Source organism: Pristiophorus japonicus, chromosome 28, assembly GCF_044704955.1.
Source record: "Pristiophorus japonicus isolate sPriJap1 chromosome 28, sPriJap1.hap1, whole genome shotgun sequence".
NCBI lineage: Eukaryota > Metazoa > Chordata > Chondrichthyes > Pristiophoridae > Pristiophorus > Pristiophorus japonicus.
The window spans coordinates 13,610,508-13,628,429 of NC_092004.1; the positions used below are offsets into that span (position 1 = coordinate 13,610,508).

At 48.3% G+C, this 17,922-nt stretch overlaps 1 protein-coding gene and 1 non-coding gene across 3 annotated transcripts in view; both read left to right on the forward strand.

The window, feature by feature from the left end:
* The window catches only part of LOC139239597 (zinc finger protein 664-like), a 351,778-nt gene extending 350,741 nt beyond the window's left edge, over positions 1–1,037 (forward strand). For both annotated transcript variants that reach the window (XR_011588684.1, XR_011588683.1), the window contains exon 3: positions 777–1,037. The gene's annotated coding sequence lies outside the window, so the exon portion shown is untranslated. The remainder of the gene's footprint in view (positions 1–776) is intronic.
* Positions 1,038–14,434: 13,397 nt separating this feature from the next.
* Positions 14,435–14,506, forward strand: trnaq-uug (transfer RNA glutamine (anticodon UUG)). The gene has a single exon. It is a non-coding gene; the product is annotated as a tRNA-Gln (tRNA).
* The last annotated feature ends 3,416 nt before the right edge of the window (positions 14,507–17,922 follow it).

The window sequence follows — 17,922 nt, forward strand, 5'->3', positions numbered from 1 at the left end:
TTTATTTCAGGTGACAGGACATAAAAGTTCAAAATCAACCTGCAGATAGCCAGAAACAGCACTGCATAGTGTCGGGGGTGGTGTGTGGGGTCAGGTTCACCTCTGACCTTCTGAGCAGTTCGAATCGCTCCCACTCCCTGGGTTCCAGACTCTGGATTGATTTGGGGGATGTGATAAAGTGCAAGAGACAACTGGTTTGGTGCAAAAGAACCTCGATTTTATTAAAGGCAAGAAAATAGAATTTCAAACTTATAATCACTTAATTAATGAACAGGACAAACACATTCAAAGGGGTTACAGTGAATAATACACCTCCCACCTCCCAATAACTAACACTGACTAGGTTAAACTCCAGGGCAAATGGGGACCATGCTCACCGATCCTTTACTGGTAGTTGGTGGTGGTTCACAATTCGGGGTTCTCTGGATTCTGTAGGTTCTGCTTGCCGTAGCCTGAACGTCGGAGAAAACCTCTTACTGCGTAGTCTTCAGTTGGATGGTGTCCGCTGATGCAGTCGGGCACGTTTTGGTCTTATGGGGTAAGTACCCGTACCCATTTTCTTTCATTAGAAATAGGTTCCATGTCTCTTTAGGTGATGTTTTCACCTGTTGGTCGTCAGGCCTCGGTTGTAGAACGCAAACTTTCGATTCTTCGGTTTCTTCCTTGTGGAGTTTTGTTTCGAAGTTGGTCGATCGCGGTGCTTTTGGTGGTACCACGTTGGCTGTGGTCGGTTGCTGCCGCAATGGTGATGTTCTTCCTCTCTTTTCCGATTGCAGGACGTCGAGGTTGGAGAAGCTAGTTAAAACTGCTGCGGTGGTCTCTCTCCCTTCTTGATGCTCTATGATGCTCTGCTGCTGTGTACATACCTTCTGCTAAGCGTCCCGGGCAGTGTCTTCTGATGCAGTAGTATACACGTTGTTAAAGCCCAGTTATACCTTTGGAGCTGTTCTAATCTTCGCGCCAAATCAGCCCGGATTCTTTGTTTAATTTTGGCGGGCTTGATATTTCATTGTCATATTTTGGCGGGCTCATTTAATTTTAACCTGTCTCAGATGTGTCGATCTTCTAAATCTGTTTCTTGATATAAATATTAGCTTTGACATTTGCAGTGTCAGTCTGTGCTTGGGGTTAAATGCAGGCTGGATGGGCCATTGTTATTATGTATGTGCTGGAATGGTCTTCCAGATCAGGATGATAGCTAGCTATCTCTGGGTTAATTGTTGCTATGTTAATGTCTCCTGGGGAGAAGGGTTTTCGAGTTTACACAATTCTCAAGACAATTTGCTTTAGTTTCAATACCCCAGTCAGCTTCAAAACTCAAACTGGTTTCTTTGAACGGTAGTTCCTTTAGTCCTGAGCTCTGCCCACACAGATTCATTCTGTTTTGTAAAATCCCAAATTCGATTAATTTTCGTAGTTTCTTCCATGTGCACTTTAGGATTTCAAACTTTCTGGTGGATAGTTCCAAACTAAATTTCCTTTCCAATGAGTCCAAACACTGTCGGGGGCGGGAGGCGGGGAGTGGAGGGTGGTGTGTGTTCCCATGAATTTTGCAATCCGACAGTCCCCCCTGTAATACTCTACATGCTCGAGTGTCATGCTCGGTGATCAAAATTCCTTATCTCCCGAGAGTCAACCTTCCCTGTATTTACCTAACTAAAACTTTAACGTGCATTCCCCTTTGAAATGCAATGCAGTTTACAGGCAAATACTGTCATTCAAATTCTGTTACAGCATAGAGGGGGTCCAACACCCCTCCGTTGCTCCGTTTTACAGAAAATAAAGATACATAGTCAAACACATTTTTAAGTAACATTATTACAACACTCGATTTCTGCGTTTTTACAGCTGGTAAAAGTAAAACAAATTAAACATGGTAGTATGGTGTTACCCCTCCCTGTGCGATCCCCTAGTTTGGCCAGGGAGCGTACAGCACCTTTGGTGCCTGACCTGACGGCCTCTGCGTTTCACTCAACAAGTGAGACACCATAAGTTGACAGACAACCAAAAAGTGGGAAGCTATTCTGATCCCGGCAGGAACTTCTATATTCCTGAAAATGTCCCACCAAGGTGGAATTGTGATCACTAGAATCTTTCTCCCTATCTCAATTGTTTTCTGTTCTAGAGTATCGAAATGTTTTTGTGAGATTACTGCAGCTGCTAGCAGAGCGGTAAGATGTTCGGGTAGTGGGGGAATTTCATCGCCAAATGTACAACATTATCCTGCAGGTTTGTGATGTTTTCTCTGACAGTGAGGTGAACAGTGGAGTGTTCAGGAATGGGGACAATCCGTTCCTGGGCCAGTTGAACTTCTGCCTCGGGTTTGAAGCAAAAACTGCTGTCACTGACCGGACACCAGAAGTGTCCATGTTGGTAGTGGGACGCACTGGTGGTGACACAATATGTCCCACCCCCGATGTATGCTCCCTGTGGAGGGACATGGTTTTGTGCCATTACCTCCATGGTACAGTTGATAGACTGTGCACCAGCAGCTTTAAACCCACACTGTGGTTTAGAATAGGTGTTCAAGTGCTGGGGACACAATATTATGTGTGCACGGAGAGGTCAGTACCCGTCACAGCGTGTTCCCACTTTATGACATAGGGTGGGACTGCTGTGAAATGAACATGTGCACCTCCTTGAATGACTCCAATGTTCTCCACCCTGTATACAGTGTGGGAAGGGCTGTCCCACCCATGACCGACATCCTTAGTACTATTCCCATGATGGTGTGATTAGAACATCGCAATCGACTGGGACAGGGTAAGTTTCAGAAGCTAGGCCGAGCTGGCACGGGCTTCGTGAGTTACTGTACGGGTGGAGGGCTGCGAGGTGCTTGTTACTGATCCAGGAGGGGACTAAACCTTGTTTTAAATTCTCCAGGTTGTTGCGGCCCTCGCCCAACAACCATGCCCCGTACAGCACACACACCTCGTTCTGTGCAACCTGGTCAGAAGCATTCCTATCCTCCCGTATGAGTGCATTCACTGTCTGTGCATGTTTTTCCAGCTTAGCACGATTTCCTTTAAATGGATCATCATAGCCTGGTCCTCGTGTAGCTCTGAGCCTTCTCCTGTGTTTTCTTCTTTCATGATGTTTCTCAGTTGGTTCTTTCGACCATTTATCTGCATGTTTAGTTCTATATCATCCAGGCTATTTATCACAGAGGATCCTGCATGATATGCAGTTAAAATGTCGTTCAAGGTGCCCCTTCTAGGTCTTCCCGTGCCCATGGTATCCCTAGCGCATAGGATGTATATATCTGTTTTGTCTACATTCTCAAATTCAAACTCATAAAAGTTCTTGAACATTTCTCTGAGTAGGGCCTGGTATAGCTGCTCTGTTTCATTCGGTCACCAGTCAGGTATTTGCACCTCGGTAAAGTTTAAAATAACTGAAGCTACTGCATAATGTAGCCCCTGGTATAACACCTTTTCGGTTGGTACCAATACTAATCTGTTCCCTGGTCACTTGGTGGTGGTCGGACACGTTTCTGTTATTGTTCTCACTGGCGGGGTCGTGGGCAGGGGTTTCTTAATGTGTGCTATAAGTTCGGTGGTGTTAATTGGGAGTGGGGAGTGTGGGACCACACACCCGTGTAGGCTGGAATCCCACCCCATCCCTTCCCCGTCATCTTGCCATTGCCTGGCAAAGGCGATTGATATGTCTGCAGGACAGATCTCCTCTGACTACCACATGCTCAGACTCCCACCACTTGTTCTAACACACCTTCACTCCTCCCCGTGTCCCCGTGATGGTACAGTACGTGTCATTCCCGAGTCTTTCCCAGTCAGAGTGCTGATCCCCCACATCCTTGCTCAGCTTCCTGAGCCAGCACCATCGACCCAGGGGAATCTTTCCTTTACAAGTCAAACATACACGTTTTCCCTCCGTGACACTGACCCACGCAGCAACGACCCGTATCCTGGGGCATGGAACGGAAGCCTCCCCAGAGGTAAACCTTTCCTGGCTGGAGTAGTGGGTGGAATGAGACCTCATCCACCCTGGCCACCTTCCCTCGTGGGCGTACATGGCGAGCTCTTCCACACCCGGGGTGCCACCCCCTGCAGTCACGATCGGTGCTCTCTCTCCTGAAACCATAAATGGGGTATTCTTCCACGTCTCCTCAGCTGTCACTGCTCATCCAAATCAGGGTGAGCAGGAACAGGACCCTGTTCATGTTGTTATCGATAATGTAGTGCCTCCTTTACTGCCGACAAGGTGGGGTCTTTTCCTTTCCCCAATACATATGTCACTATTTAGTCACCGGCTGTCGGCTGAAACTCTTAACGTCTATATTCATATAAACATCCTTATCCTATTCTACTCGTTTCACACCTTCCATACGTGTGGTTTCTTTTCGGTTGTGTTGCCCTGAAATCATTACACGCATAATCTACACTCCGCTAGATTCTTACTAAACATACCTTAACACATATCGTATTATTTATGTACATCTGCCACCCATCTCCAGGTGGCCAGGTTAATTCCTGTCCTTCTCTTTTCTTCCCTGGCCTCTGTGTTTCCAGCCGCGCCGGTCGTAGGTCGGATTGTACCGCAGGACCTGGAGTGTCCTGACCGGAGGTGGGTCTGAGTCCCACACTATTGGGGGAATATCTCCTCCGGTGAGACAGCACACCGCTCCTTTGGGGGTGGCTGCCTGGTTCATTTTGTCCCCTGGGGGTACTGCCTGGTTGAGGGCCGTGGGCTGGGGACCCCCAATTAGTGGCTGGTCCACAACTATCTCTTCTGGGGGTCCCTCGTCGCCCGAGACTACCGGCTGGGTGTCCCTGCTCGCAGGCTGGTCCCTGATCTTAGGTACCCTTTCACGGCAGGTCCCTCTCCCGGGGCTGAACCACTTAAATTGGGGCGCTGGTGACCACGGTGCCTTAGGCCGTGGTGTGCGGAGAGTCCTTCTCAGGGTTTTGACCCCTGGGGGTGCGTCCAAGTCCCAAATGATTGGGGGGATAGCTCCTCCAGTAACTCAGTCCATCGCCCCTCTGGGTACAGTCTGTGGGTCTGCCACGTTGCCTGTGGGATTTCCACAGTCGGGGGCTGCTGGCTGAGGGTCCCTGCCTTTAACACGGTTCTCTGTTCCTGGCTGTCCCTTACGTTTAGCTGCTGTCCCGGGGTTGAAAGGTTTGCACTGGTTTATGTGGAACCACTTTGTACGGCGAGGCATTTTCACGGCACAGACCATGGGGCTTGCCGTGTCGACAATGTGGTACGGCCCCATGTACAGTGCCTCATAAACCCCTACTCGAGCATAGTTCCATACCATAACCTGGTCCCCTATCTCCCATTCGTGGTGTTTGAGGGGCTCTAACAGCAGTCAGTTGCTCCGATGCTGTTTTCTCATATTGTCAGCAGCATGCCAGTGAATCTGTTTAATGTGTTCAAACAGGTTCCTGACAAAGCTGTCCCAGCTCGCTTCCATAAGCTGACTTTCCGTGAGTACCGGGGCTAATACATAGGTGGGGGTTCACTGGCTCTGCCGGTCATGAGCTCATACAGGGACTACCCCGTGATCTTTGACTTGCTGGCCGGGATCCCTATGAGGACCAGTGGTCGGACCTCTACCCACCTCTTGGGTGAGTCCCCTGTCTCTTTTCGCAGCCTTTCTTTGATGTTGCGGTTTAAACGCTCCACAGGCCCGGATGACTGCGGGTTGTGGGCGACATGCCATTTCCCTTTAATGCTGAGCACCTTAAAGATCTCCTGCATCACCTGCCTGGTGAAGTGGCTCCCCTTGTCGGACTTCACGTACTGGGGTAGTCCCCATCGGGAGAACACCTCCCTGACCAGGATCCTGGCTGTTCCCAGGGCAGTGGCTGTTCGGCATGGGAAGGCTTCCACCCATTTGGTGAATACATCCACCAACACGAGACAGTACTTGTAACCTCCCTGGGCAGTGGGTAGGGGCCCAATGTAATCGACCTGGATTGACTGCCAGGATCCCTCTACCCTCCTGATATGTCCCATAGACACCTTCCTTTTCTGGAGGTCGGGGTTGTTGGCAGCGCACATCAGACAGCTGGCACAGAACTCGCGGACTTCTTCCCTGAGTCCCGGCCAGCACCCTGCCTGTTCCACCTGTTGCCAAGTGGTCTCAGGTCCAGGGTGTCCTGCTCCTGGACCCTCGTGGGCCAGCTGGAGGAATTCTCTCCGCTGTTGTTGGGGTACTACCCATTGCTCCCCCCTGAACAGCATTACTTCTGTACGGGCCGTCTACCCTATCCCCTTTTTCTAGCGTGTTCAGGACAGTTTTGGGGACGGGGTCTTGGATCTGAACCGTTTTTAGGTCCGGGGACAATGCTACCCCTGCCCTCCCTGTCATCCCAATCCTGCCCCTGACTGCTGTGATGGGGCCTGGGTTGTACGGATCCCAGAGCTTGCCCGTGCGCACCTTGCTTGGCCAACATGTCAGCCTGCTGGTTTCCCTCGCTTCGGGGTTCAGTGGTGGAATGTGCCTTCACTTTATGTATATAGATCTTCCCTTCCTCCCCCACGGCTGTCATGATCTTTTCCAGTCGGGGCTTAATTGCCAGGGGTCTCCCGTCTGCAGATGTGTATCCGCGACGGGACCAGATAGCCAAGTACTCCAGACACGAATAGCATGTGAACATACTGTCCGAGAAAATCGTGTGTGGGCTGGGGAATTCTTCGGGGTGTGTGACTACATATACCACCGCAGACAGTTCAGCGTGCTGGGCACTCATCGTACTGGGGAGTTTAATCACCAGGGCAATGCCTGCCTCTGGGTCATAAACTCCACAGCCTGTGAGTCGTTCACCCGCAGATCCGTGCTTGAACCGTCCACAAGGATCTCTCGGCCTCTGCGGTGTAACCCAGCCCGAAAACCTATGTTAATTTCCCACCGTACACCGGTGGGCGTTCCCTGGATAGATCATATTGGCTGCGAGTCTTGGCTCGCAGAGACTCTTAACCTCAGGTCTATCTGGGAGAGGAGTAGGGTCCAGCGAGCAATGCAGGCACTGCTCTCTGTCCCGTCCTTGATCCTACCGTCCAGGAGCATTTGGGTGGGCGTATGGTGGGGAAGGAGTGCGATAGGGGATCCCCCTGTGAAGATCAGTGAACTTTTCACAGCCCAGTGAGTGGCTAGGAGATGCCGCTCACAGTGGAGTGTCCCTTCTCCACATCCGTGAGTATCCTTGAGGAGTAGACCACTGGTCTCAGCCGGCCATGCCACTCTTGGAGCAGTACTGCACTCAGGCTGTCCCTTCACTGGCTGCTACCTCCAGGAAAAACTCTTTACCCCCATCAATAGCCCCTAGAGCTGGTGCGGTCTGCAGGTCTTTCTGAGTTGGATAAATGTTGCCTCTCAGCCTTCGTCCCATTCCCACTCCATTCCCTTGTGTCGGAGTCGGAGCAGAGGGGCTGCTGTGGCTGCATAATCCTCAATGAGATCTCTGCTGTACCCGGTTAGCCCGAGAAAAGATCTTGCTTCTGTTACTGTGTCGGGAGCTGGTAACTTCTGCACTGCTTCCCTTCTAGCTTTGTCAATGGCCCTTTCCCCAGCGCGCACAGCCAGTCCCAGGAATTTTACTTCCTTCAGACCGATCTGTGCCTTTGTGGGATTCACTTTAAACCCTTCTTCTTTCAGCATCTCCAGCAGTTCAGCCAGCAGTGGGCCATGTTCCTCCCCCTCATCGGTGAATAGGAGCAGGTCGTCCACATAATGTACCAGCTGCTGGCGTCTGCTGAACCTCTTTCAACAGTTGGCCATACATTGATGGAAAATACTGGGGCTGTTGTGGAAGCCCTGAGGGAGACAGTTCCAAGTGTATTGCTGTCCTTTAAAGGTAAAAGCAAACTTGTACTGATCGTTCCTTCTTAAAGGTATGGACCAAACCCGTTGGAAATGTCCAGCTCTGTGAAGGTGGTCGCGGAGGCTGGGATACGTCCAATGAGTTCGGCGACAGCAACAACAGTGGGTGCACAGGCGGGGATGTTACGGTTGAGTACTCGATAGTCCACCGTGGCTCTCCAGGAGTTGTCCCGTTTCTTAATCGGCCACAACGGAGAGTTCACATGGGTAGCTATTGGTCTCAATACCCCTTGTTTCACTAAAGAACCCAAGGCTGTTTCCATGTCTGCCTCCGCCTCCCTGTGGAAGTTATACTGTTTCTACGGTCGGGTCATAGGATCCTCATCTATGCTAACCTCGACCCCGTTTATCCTCCCACAGTCGTGTTTGTGAGTGGCAAAAGCTGCAAGGTTTGCCCTTACATACTCTTGGTACTCCAAAGGAGTGTTACTGACCAGTGATTCACGGTCGTAACACTCCTTCGGCTTCATGGTGCACACTGTCCCCTTTCCCCGTTTTTCTGGGATAACCATTACCTCACTCTCCTGTCCCGTACAGACTGACCCCCAAAGACAGTCGTTTCTTAAATCCACTAGTATCCCGTGGCCGAGAATAAAGTGAGCCCCCAGGATCCCTCTCCCTTCCTGTTCCCACTTCATCAGGACACAAGTCCACTTGGTGTGGGGTGTTCCTAAATGAACAGAGAGCGGAACGGAGAATGAGCCAACCTGCTCGGTGCCTGTGAAACCCACCAAGCTCGAGGCGACCCCGTTAGACAGAGGTGAGACGGCGGGGTTATTTACATAGACAAGGGTGCTTGATGCACCGGTATCCAGCAGGTCAGTCCCTTTCACCTTCTCCACTTCCATCTGAACGGTCGGTCTCCCCCACGCATCGTACTCGAGGGAACACAGGGGAACAGGCTGTTTCTGTTCTAGTCACTGTTTTGGCTGGGATCGGGCAGATGGGATTTCGGTACCGGTGGCGGTGGCTACCCTCCCAGAGCCATCCAGCATTGTTCGCAGCGCAGTCAGAAAGGTATCAAACGTGTGGGGAGGGGCTGGCTTCTCGGTCTCGGTCTTTTGGGCAGGGGCAGGAGAACTCTTCCCTGCGCTACTCGTCCATGGGTTTCTACAATCCTTTCTCCAGTGCCCACTCTTTCCGCACCGAAAACAGGTACGTTTTGTATCAGAGGGGTTGCACCCCTCGTGGAACCATTCCCTCTTGTCCTGATTAGGTCTTATTTCGAGGACCCTTCCCTTGGGTGGGTGCTCTTCCATCCCCCTGCCGTTCCAGTAGGCTCGGGTCAGTTCCCTGACCACTCCCTGTTCGGTGGCCTGGGGATCTCTAGGGTCAAACCAGGCCTCAGCCTTTGTCCTTATACGTGGTAAATTGTTTGCCATCAGGCTTCGGAGCCAGTGGGCTCTCTCATCCCGGCTTAGGTGATTCCGGTCGAGGTCCCCTCCACAGACGCTCTGGTACACAGGCCACAGACTGTCTGCGAAAACCTGTCGGGTTTTCCCTGTGAGCTGCACTGTTGGGACTCCCATCATTACAGTCCATGGCTTCTAGAATATCTTCCAGGACAGCGGCACATGTCCTCTGCCCCCTTTTACTCTTGGCAGAGAGGGACTGGTACAGCTTGCCGTCCAGTGAGAGGAGGTGCATATTTGCTATCTCAGCATCATCACACCCGTTAATATCCCCTGCCTGTTCCACTTCCATAAAGTGGACCGAGGTGTCCCCCTTTGGGGTGAGCTTTCCCAGGTGACTTATCATAGCCCTAAGGTGTTGGGTTGTGTGGGGAACCACAAACTGACTTTCCAGGGGCCCCAGACCCCCAGCACCGGTGGGCGGGCCAAACGTTTGTTGCCGGACCAGGCACATTGGCCCTGGTTCTGGCCCTTCCTGTTCTGGGTCGCCTACCCCTCCTCTCTGCTACCAAGCCAAGCTGAAACTCGGTGCCACAGGTGGTGGTGGTCCGCTATCCCTGTCCGCCCCACAACTCGTTCACCCTCCTGCTGCCGAACCGGTATAGTCACCGGCACCACAGGTGGTGGTTGAATAGTTTCCTCCTTCTCTTCCAGGTTTACCCGGGCCATACCCGGGTTTATTAGGAATACCTTGCCTTTTGCCTTGCACAGAGCAAGGGTTAAACTTTTGTTTGTTGCTGGCAGGGACCGTGGTCTCCTGACTCAAACCCATTAGTGCTGGCTACTTTATAAGCTGCTGTACGTCTCTTAACTTATCCTCCAGCTCTTTTACTTGAAGGGTGAGGCGAGTGTTTTCCTCCCACAGTATCTTTTCATAATTCTTAGCATCGGTAACCTGACACTGAAAATAGTCCTGGCTGTTTTTGAACCTTTCCATTAGCTGTGTCTTTCCATGTTTTAGTTTACGGAGTTCCCCCCACACCTTTCTTCTGCCATAGCCCTGTCATGTGATGTTTCTGCACATTCACATTGTTCTGCCTGCAGGTACTCGATGTTCTTATCTAGGGGTTGGACCTGTTGCTGTCGTCAGGACAACCAAATTGCCTTTTCTACTGATTCCTTCTGGTACTTGCTGGCTGTCCACTGGGCCGCAGCGTCTCCTGAACGCTCAGCGCGCAACAGACCAAGCACCCATTCCTTAGTGACATTCACTTTCTTGTACACATAGGAGGAAATCCTCTCTTCCATCTTTGTTCTTTCCTCCAAAACAGCAATCTCTGCATCACATCCTTTATACCAAAGTCCTGCCGTGGTTGCCATTCTGTCGGGCGTGGTGTGTAGGGTGAGGTTCACCTCTGACGTTCTGAGCGGTTTGAATCGCTCGCACTATCTGGGTTCTAGACTTTGGAATTATTTGGGGATGTGACAAAGTGCAAGAGACAATTGGGTTTGGTGCAAAGAACCTCAATTTTATTAAGTGCAAGAACGTAAAATGTCAAGCTTGTAATTACTCGAATAAAAAAATACTTATCACACTTTAAAGGGGTTACAGAAAAATAATACACCTCCCACCTCCCAATGCCTAACTCTGACTCGGTGAAACTCGAGGGCAAACAGGGATTATGCTCACCAATCCTCTTATTGTCAGTTGGCGGTGGTTTGCAGTTTCGAGGTTCACTGGACTCTGTAAGTTCTGCTTGCCGTACCCCGAACATCGTGGAAGATTTCTTACTGCGTAGTCTTCAGTTGGGTGGTGTCCGCTGATGCGGTAGGGTGCGTATTGGATTTATGGGGTGAGTACCCACTTTCTTCCGTCAGCAGTAGGTTTTAAAGTTCTTTAGGTAATGTTTCACCTGTTGGTATCGAGGAACAGATTGTAGAGGGGAAACTTTCGAAGCTTCGGTTTCTTCTTGAGGACTTTTGTTCTTAGAATTTGCCGATCGCGGTGTTTTCGATGTTACCACGTTGGCTGTGGTCAGTTGCTGCCGCGATTATGATGTCCGAAGTTACTGGGAACTGCTTTCTCTGCTGTGATGATGTTCTTCCTTCTCCTTCGGTAGCAGGCAGTGTGGTCCAGGAGTGTCGTCGAGGCTGAAGATGTTGGAGCTCAGAAAAGCTGCATAGGAGGCTGTGTAGCAAGCTCTCTGGAAGGCTTATTACAAACTGCTGTGGCGATCTCTCTCCTTTTTCCCTCCTTCCCGTTCTCCTTCTTTCGTTAAAAAACAAGGCCCCAGTTATACTTTGGGAGCCGTTCTAATTTGCGTGCCAAATGAGCCACGATTGTTTGTTTTAATTTTGGCGGGCTTGATATCTCTTTGTTATATTTTGGCGGGCCCATTAATGGTAACCTGTCTCGGATGTGTCGATCTTTTGAATTTGTTTCTTGATCGGGAAAATTAGATTTTTGGTATTTGCAATGTCAGCCGAGGCCTGGGTTTTCCATGCGGGCTGGATGGTCCATTGTCATTATGTTAACGCTGGATGGGTTTCCTGCTCAGAGTGATGGCTGGCTATCTCTGGGTTGATTGTTGCTATGTTAATGTCTCCCGGGGAGATGGGTTTTCGAGTTTACACAATTCCCCAGACAATTTGTTCAGCTTCAATATCCCAGACAGCTTCAATACCCAAACTGCTTTCTTTGAACGCTCCTTTAGTTCTCCGCCCTTTCCACACGGACCCAATCTGCCTTGTAAAATTCCAAATTCGATTAAAACTTGTAGTTTCTTCCATGTGCACTTTGGGATCCCAAACTTTCTGGTTGATAGTTCCAAATTAAATTTCCTTTCCAATGAGTCCACACACTGGGGGGTTGTCCAACGAATTTTTGCAATCCTACTCCTGCACCTATTTTCTATGTTTCTATGTTTCAAAAACTTTGGCATGATTGATTCCATGGTGTAATGGTGAGCATTCTGTACTCAGTAAACCAGTGATCTGAGTTCACATTGTGGTGGAACCTCAATTCTTGCTGTCCCAGCTGCTGAAAATTTGGGACAAACAAGTGAAAGACACCTGGTGTTGGTGGGCAGTTTTGTTGCCTTTGTCAGTGATGCTTGATCTGCAAGTCCAGTTGTCAAATCGTGTGTTCAACCATCAGTTACCTGTTACAAATCAGCGGAGGATAAACCAATTTTTTATCTAATGCTGCCTTTACCTGCACAATGTGTGCTGAGATTATCTGTGCAATATGCTTTCAGCTGGATGAATAAAAGCAATGCTTTTTGAAATGCAGGCACTGCATATTTTGTACTCAAAATAATTTGCATTTTCTTTTCATGCCAAGCATTTTACATTAATGCATTGCAACGCCAATGCACTTTTTACCTGGCAAGACTGAAGTACAAGCTGTGATGAACAGTGTGAAACAAAAACAGGCACTTGAGAACCCATCGCCTCGACAGCATCTGTGTGAATTGGTCTGCATCGATAATTAGCAGAACGTAAAGAGGGGAACACTATGGAAGAGAAAAGACTGAGCCAAAGTGTAATGTTGGAAATGATTATATTGTTTTTGAGAAATGTTTCAAATAATTTTTGCATTGTTGGTTCCATGGTGTAATGGTAAGGACTCTGAATTCAGCGATCTGCGTTCAAACCTTGGGGGAACCTGAATGCTTGTTGTCCCAGCTGCTGAAAATTTGGGACAAACAGATGAAAGACACCTGGTGGGCAGTTTTGTTGCCTTTGTCATTGATGCTTGATTGACAAGTCTCGTTGGCAAATCGTGTGTTCATTCACTGGAGTTTAGAAGGATGAGAGGGGATCTCATAGAAACGTATATGATTCTGACGGACTGGACAGGTTAGATACAGGAAGAATGTTCCCGATGTTTGGGAAGTCCAGAACCAGGGGTTATATTCTTAGGATAAGGGGTAGGCCATTTAGGACCAAGATGAGGAGAAACTTCTTCACTCAGAGAGTTCTTAACCTGTGGAATTCCCTGCCGCAGAGAGTTGTTGATGCCAGTTCATTGGATATATTCAATAGGGAGTTAGATATGGCTCTTACGGTTAAGGGGATCAAGGGGTATGGAGAGAAAGCAGGATAGGGGTACTGAAGGAATGGTCAGCCATGATCTTATAGAATGGCGGGGAAGGCTCGAAGGGCCGAATGGCCTAATCCTGCACCTGTTTTTTTCTATGTTTCTGTGTTGCTAACCATCAGTTACCTGTTACAAATCAGCGGAGGAGAAATCAGTTTATTGTCTAAAATACTGCCTTTACCTGCACAATGTGTGCTGAGATTATCTGTGCAATATGTATTCAGCAAGATGAACAAAAATAACGCTTTTTGAAATGCAGGCACTGCCACGATAGATAAAAAAAAGGCCGAGCCAAAGTGTAATGTTGGAGATGATTTTGCTGTTTTTGAGAAATGTTTCAAAGATTTTGGTGTAGTTGGTTCCATGGTGTTGTGGTGAGCACTCTGGACTTTGATTCCAATTATCTGAGTTCAAATCTCAGTAGAACCTGAATGCTTGTTGTCCCAACTGCTGAAATTTAGGGACAAACAAGTGAAAGATTCCTGGTGTTCGAGGGCACTTTTGTCGCCTTTGTCATTGATGCTTGATCCACAAGTCTCGTTGTCAAATCGTCTGCTCAACAATCAGTTACCTTTTACAAATCAGCGGAGGAGAAATCTCTTTGTTGTCTAATGCTGCCTTTGCCTGCACAATGTGTGCTGAGATTATCTGTACAATATGCATTCCGCAGGATGAATAAAAGCAACGCTTTTTGAAATGCAAGCACTTCATAGAAACATAGAAAATACTTGCAGGAGTAGGCCATTCAGCCCTTTCGAGCCTGCACCATCACTCAATAAGTTCATGGCTGATCATTCACATCAGTACCCAATTCCTGCTTTGGCTCCATACCTCTTGCTCCCTTTAGCCGTCATGGCAACATCTAACTCCCTCTTGAATGCATTCAATGAACTGTCATCAAATACTCTCTGCAGTAGTGAATTGCACAGGTTAACAACTCTCTGAGTGAAGAAGGTTCTCCTCATCTCGGTCCTAAATGGCTTACCCATTATTCCTAGACTGTGATCCATGGTTCTGGACATCCCCAATATTGGGTACTGACGCGAAACATGAGAAAAGGCCGAGCCATAGTGTAATGTTGGAGATGACTTTTTTGTTTTTGAGAACTGATTCAAGGGTTATTGTGTGGTTGGTTCCATGGTGTAATGGTGAGCACTCTGGACTTTGAATCCAGCAATCTGACTTCAAATCTCAGTGGAACCTCAATTCTTGTTGTCCCAGTGGCAGAAAATTTGGGACAAACAAGTGAAAGACACTTGGTGCTGGTGGACAATTTTGTTGCCTTTGTCATTGATGCTTGATCTGTAAGTCTCGTTGTCAAATCGTGTGCTCTGTATGAGCACAGTCCTGCATTGCTGAACTCTTTGCTTCAGCACGCAGTCTGAAGTTTGGATTAAAAAACAGGAAGATTGAAGTTTGGATGGAAAAGAGACTGTTAGACAATGTGGTGCCTTCAGCCAGTGAGATGAGTAACTGGTCATTGTCTGGATGTTAAATATTTGAGTACCTTGTTGCGGTGGGAATAATGGAAATTCAGGACTAAACGATTTGACGATGTCTGTATGTTCAGTATTTGAGTGTAACCTTGTTACTATTTAATGAGATCTGTAGGTTAAACAAGCAATATTAAGTCTGTCTGTTAAACGATTCAGAAAGCAGTTAGTCAGGATTGTCTGAATGCAAAGAATAAGAGTTCAAAGGCTTTTTCAGTGTAAAGATGAGACTTTTGTGGACTGTAGAGACACAGACAGCAGAGACACTGGACATTCGGAATGTGTGTGTGTCAAGCAGCCACGGAAATCGAAGCAAGCTGCCTTTGTGAAGTGTTCTCAGTAACTTTCATACTTGGTTTGTTTAGTATGAATGTTTAAATAAAAGACCCGATCCTGCCTTTACTACAACAGAGTGTGTGCGGGTAATTCGTTATTAAAAGCAACGAAGCGAAAAGAGCAAGACAGCCGTTTACAACATTTTGGTGATCCCGACGTGATTTTCAAAAGTTCGTTAGCTTATTCGAAAACCCCGACGTGAAGCAGAAAGTTGGCTGAGTTGTTGGAAGAAGTGTTTCCCACACATCAGTTCGAGGGGTGAGCATTCTCTTAGTTGTCGTGATTAAAGGGATCTACAGTTAGTAATGGGAGGCTCAGGAGATATTCCAGTTGAAGTCCAGTCATTTCTTAATGAATGGATTGAGTCGAAAGGGAGACCTTATGGGATAAGACAGGAAACAATGACAGGAGGATGGAGAGAGACACGGCAGTCCTTAGTGGAGAGTGTCCAGTTAAAAAAGATTAAAGTGTTTGGGTTAAAAAGTGATAAAAAGAGAAAAGCGTTCGTGTTGCAGTGTCTCATGCTGGGGATTCAAACGTTAGGAGAAGAGGCTGAGGCTCGAGATAGGGAAGTCTCAGAACTCAGAGAGCAGCTAACAGCAGTGAGTAAAGAAGTAGAGAATTGGTGATTTCAGGCACTCGGGGCAGCCAGGACTGTTCTAACACTGGATCAGCATCTTGCTGATGAACAGAAGCGTAAACAAGATCTAGAGAAAGGAATATCTAAGCTGCAGCAGATGGTGGTATTAGGTGAGCCAGCGGAGACAGCAAATGATAAAGCCGGGTGGTATTCGGAGGATTCTCCGGGTCTGAGAGTTGAAAAGGGGATGAAGGGACAGGGAGAATGCCCACCGTTCCCATCCACAGCTCCTTTGTCTTCTCTGACTTCGGAGCCTCGAACCCGTGTGGTTCGCATGGCAATGTTAGGTACGGAGGCGGAGCAGTACGGAGGCGGAGCAGTTCGATGCCTCTTCGGTTACTCAGACGCTTAACACCCCAAAACATTACACACGACCTTCCGGTAATGTGGAGAGTGGGGGAAGCACGCTCGAGCGGACAAGGCGAGAGCAGGATCATGATTCCTCTACTCCCTGTGGAGCTCGTGAAGGGAACACGACCTTAAGTGGTTTTGGGGATACCTGGTATGAGCGAGGAGGGGTACAGTTACAGGACATGAGAGCTATCCTTCGTGACGTGGGACCTGCACCTCTTCAGGATCTTAAAAAGTTTGCCCAATGGTGGTGTAATATTCTGGGATGGTGGCAGTCAGGGAACATATCAGAGAAACCGAGGGTTCACATGGTTCTGTGAGCTTTTGGGAATCACCGGGGAACGGTAATAGGTTTTGAAACAACTTCCAGGTCTCATGCTTGGCAGAATAATAGCTGCAACCTTTGTTACTCACTCAGGGCCACAGTTAATAAAGCGGCTTGCATTATTACCAGGGGAAGGACCCAGGGAAGCTGGGGAACGTATATTCCAGTTGTGTAAAAGTTTAGGAAGTAATTGGATTAATATCAGTCATTACGGGGATGGTACACATAGAGAGATCATTTTGACTCTCCTATCCCCGTCAGTAGTTCTGGAAGTAGATGCCTGGGGTGGGGACGATCATTTTGATAAATGGTTGGCAAGGGTAGAAAGCTTGTATCAGGGAGCTGCAGGAATTTCAGTCATGGAAGTGAGACAGGGGTTACAGCGATGGAAGGCAGAAGGGCCTGAGTGGATGAATCCCGCGAGGAGTCACATAAAAGCAGCAGGACCAGGTGGTGGCCGTCAGTTGATAGAGGACAGGGATAGACTGGCTAAAGAATTAGAAAAGTTAAAAGAAAAGTTGAAGAATCAGGAAAGAGAAGCTGGAGACACAGACAGGAATGATACCTCGGTTCAGTTGGTGAGGTCGGGGGTAGATTCCGCAGGTGAGGGATGATCCCTATAGGGATGCCGCGCCTCAACCACACATATCGTTCCTTTTGGACCCTTACTTCAGGATAGGGGTGGCCATACCCTTATCGAGGCTTGTGTGGAAGGGCAGCGGGAAATGGACACCGGGTCAGCTGGACAAATGAAGGTGCTCCTGGAGGAAGGGGATTCCCCTCTTCAGAGACAGTTCACCAACACCCCAGATACACGAGGAGCAGTTACTGAACAGTCAGAGATGAAAGCAGTGGGAGAAGCTTGTTCAGAAACATTTAAAGTTTCTGCAGGAATGGGCTGTCTCAGAACTGATGAGATGTTCAGTGAAAAGCTCAAATGTGGGAGTTACAAACATGATCTTAAAGGATGTGAAATAGAAGTTGGATCGTTGCAAATGTCGAGAGAGTGAATTACAGCAGTTCCGAAGGGTGAACTGAGAGAAGGACTGGGTCTCTCGACTGACTATTCAGCATTTCCGTCATCCTTTACTCTATGTTGTTACACTTCTCCCGCAAAGCAGAGGAAATTGTTAAAACCTGTGCAGAGTGCAACAGACTTAGTCGAAGACACCGATTGTGAGTTTACATTTCTGAATGTAAACAGCATGGAATTCAGTTGGAAACATCAAAAATTGAAAATTGACTTTTAAGTAAAAATGGATATGGTGATCACAGACCAACGGACCTTAAAATGGCATCCTGAGAATCTGAATCTACAACAACCCTACTTTGACCCGAAGCATGCTGCTATTTGGAAGAAGGAAATACGGGAATGGAATACAAAATTTCAACAGCTGCAGAGTTTGAATCAAGCAATCGTTGTGGACATTAACCATCACACTGCGGAAATCCAGAAGGTGCACACAACTTTGGA